Source organism: Mus pahari, chromosome 8 (genome assembly GCF_900095145.1).
Source record: "Mus pahari chromosome 8, PAHARI_EIJ_v1.1, whole genome shotgun sequence".
NCBI lineage: Eukaryota > Metazoa > Chordata > Mammalia > Rodentia > Muridae > Mus > Mus pahari.
The window spans coordinates 68,521,507-68,525,271 of NC_034597.1; positions in this window are offsets into that span (position 1 = coordinate 68,521,507).

Below are 3,765 nucleotides of genomic sequence, written 5' to 3' on the forward strand. Positions count from 1 at the left end.
ACCTCTCAAACTGTAAGCCAGCCGCAATTAAATGCTTTCCTTTGTAAGGGTTGTCAAGGTCATGCTGTCTCTTCACAGCAATAGGACATTCACTAAGACATACCCCTAGAGTTCAAGCTGCTATCCTCCCTGAATGGGACAACTTTCCTAAACGCAGCAGCGGTATCCTGATTGGCAGGCCTAAAGACTCTGTCTGGCTCTTCATCTTCCTGCTACCCTCCAGACAGCTTCCGGATCCTCCAGAGTTCTACACTGCACACCTTGCCTCCTGGTTTTGTTCTCTCTCCTCTGCTCCTCCTCTCTGGGATATGGTCTTCCTTTTGACACCTTTCCCATCCCCTCTTTCCCTGCCTAATCATGGATGTGCCTCCAACATACCCCTCTGACATGTCAGACTTTGCCTCCTGATCTTTGCTTTTCTTGCATAAACACAGTGCCATACAGATCACAGCTTATTGATTCATTTAAAACATATATCTATAGGGGTATTTTTATATAGAAAGATAGACTTCTGAAACATCTTTGACTTTTATCTTATTTTATTTCAATTAGCATACAAAGTAGCTGCTTTCCTAATGGCCTTTTGTCACATATTAAGTTTCAGTAGCCTGTTCGGTGCCCTGCTCCTGTCTCCCTTCCCTCATCCCTGTTCATACCCTTCCCCCTTCAGTAAATACCTTACATCCTTTCTTTTCTATTGCCTGTTCTCTTGAGACCTCCCCTCTCCCATATTTATGGCTCACTTTTTGGCTTTCTCGTCTCCGTATACTCCCTCCCACATAAATGCACAGGAGAAAAATTTAGAAGGTAGGGTTTGCAGATGAGAAGGCATGTGATACCTCACTTAATATTTTCCGTTCCAATCCATTTTTCTTTATGGCTGAATAAAATTGCATTGTGTGCATGATCACAATGTTTTTATCCATCCACCTGCTAACCATCCTTAACATTTAATGATAGTAGTTACATCATTCTTACTGTCTTTGTAGACTGTTTTTTGTTTGTTTGTTTGTTTGTTTGTTTGTTTTTTTAATGTTTGAGCTGTTGTGATGGTTCACTGGATTAAGGCATTTCTGCCAACCCTGAGAACCAGAGCTCAAACCCCTGTACTCACATATATGGTAGAAGAAGAGAACCAGCTCCTACAAGCTGTCCTTTTTGCTCTACAGGCACGCAGACCACACACACACACACACACACACACACACACACACACACACACACACAATTTTAAAAATTAAAGGAAGATATTTCTTTCTTTAGAACTTTTATTTTTAGAGAGGTCTCAGGTGCCCTTATATCTACTGAGCTTCATGAACCAGGAAGTTGTTCAAGAGTCCATGCATATTCCAGAGTTCAGCCCCTATAGAGTTTGGTAATTGCCCTGACCAATTTGAACTGTGGTCTTCAGTACCCACAAATGTTTCCTCTTCTGGCCAGACTGGGTCCATTGTGTAACTGGCACACCCTGATAGCTCTGATGTAGAGAAGAACACGCGAGCATCCTCCAGGGGTAGATAGGGATTGATTTCCAAAGAAAGAATTGATTACACTTCAGGCAATGGACCGGTTTAGGGAGGAAAGCCAAGTCAATGAGGCAGATAAAAGGGTTTCTTCTATAAGCACTGATGCAATTAGCAACTCATTTCAATTGAAAACATGCAGAACTCTCACACATTTTCCTCTGGCCTTCATCACAAATAGGGACAAATCCTGAAAAAACGAGACAAAGGTTCACTTTGGAGGCACTGTATTGCATAGTTAGTAATGCCAGCTCTAGGGAAAAGAAAGTGTTTTAGTAGGTTCTGTCCTGTACTGCAACATACCCTGGCTTTTGAGTCACAATAATAAGCAGTTTATTCATACGGGATATTGAAGGTTACCAAGAAGGTACTTTCATTGCTTGTCCCTCGAAGTCTCTACCACCTGCAGCTCTTACCCCTCAATTTTAAAAATCAAATTTATCAGGGAGAAGTGTATCTCTTCTGGGCCAACGCATATGACTATTTGAGTGACACCTTAAATGCAAATGCCTGTTTTACTTTACCCTTTGGCATAGGAATCAAATGCCAGGTATATATTCTGATTTACCGAATCAAGGACGGACACAAGAATCTGTGTTTTACAGCATTTGCCACCAAGTCTAATATATGGATGATATTCTGACAAATATTATTCCAACTGTATTAATCGCACAGGAATAAGGCCTTGCTTATTAAGTGTCTTCAGTTTACTTGGTGTTGCTTTCCCATGCACAGTGTGTTGAGAGTTTAAAAACAAACCCCCAAGAGAGCCATGCAGGAGCAGAGCCTGCAGTGTGGAACGGTTGCCTGCAAAAAGCTAACTCTCTGATTGCACTGAGTGATCAGGGGTGAGCTTCAGTGAGCTGGGCATACGTGGCCAGCAATGGGGTAACGAGGTGTGAGCGGAGAGACAAGTCAGAATCTCTAGCTGGGCTGTGTAAGAATAAGTGTTTCCTTTACCTTTACACCCTTATGCATGCCAGTCATTCCCCACACCCCACAAAATGGCTCCCAATGAGCTCCACCTTCTAGCAGCCACACCCTTGGGGAATACCCTACTCTTGTAGAATTTGGACCTGGTGGCTTATCTCTAATGCAAAAACAGAAAAACCAACCAACCAACCAAACAAACAAACAAACAAAAAAACCACCATCAGCACCACAACAAGAAAACAACAGCAAGAAAAAACAGGACTAGGTTATAAATGTGGACCAGGTTACAAATGGCTCTAACTTCCACCTCACACACACATTCTAGCCCTGAGGGAGTAAGTCACAGTTCTGAGCTACCTTATTGAGATATCTGAGACTGGAAAGGGAGGGACATCTTTAGCTCTTAAGAACCCAGGCTCCGAGTGTACTAGATCCCAAGGCACACAGTTCTGTCACAACCATAAGAGTGAGCTTGGTAGTCGGTCCTCCCCTGAACAAATGTTAGAAATCATACCTTCATCCCACCCCTCAGTTTCAGGCTTGTGGGAGACCTTTAGCCAGAAGGCCCAGCCAAGTCATGCCTAAATCTGTGCCTGTCCCCTAATAAAAAATGTGCAACGGTAAATAACGCAGTTTTAAGTCACCAACTTTTGGAACAATCTAGTAGATAATGGTAGTTAACTACAGATTTTGGGATGGTGAGTCTGGAGAACAATGTGAAGAAGGAACGGTGAAGAATTAATGAGCTCACGATGAAGCGGCACCATGGCTTTATTCGGGGACAATTCTTCCTGCAGGGACTGCTTCTGTCCCCTATTCCTCTGCTAATACTGAACTGCTCAGCCTTGCAGCTTGTTCCCTTAAATCTCCAAGAATAACAGCATCACTCTCTCCAGCCTGCTCCCGATTGTCTTTCCTAAAACTTGTCACTGAGAGAGTAGCCATCACTAATGGGGACAGTGTCTCTCACAGACCCAAGCAGCTGGACAGTGGCTGTCACTAGAATACAAACAAACAAACAAACAAACAAAAAACCCTATAACATTTCTAAGACTCAAAATTGTGCAGCTACTCTGGAAAACACCATGGCACTATCACATATATTTCAATGCAATGCAGATGTAACCTATGAGCCAATTGTTCTTCTAGGTATCTTTCCAAGATAAACATTTAATATTCAAGTAAAACTTACATTCAAAATCCAATGATTATGTTCAGCATTCAAAACTAGAAACAACCCAAATATTCATTAACAGGTAGAGAAACACACACACACACACACACACACACACACACACACACACACACA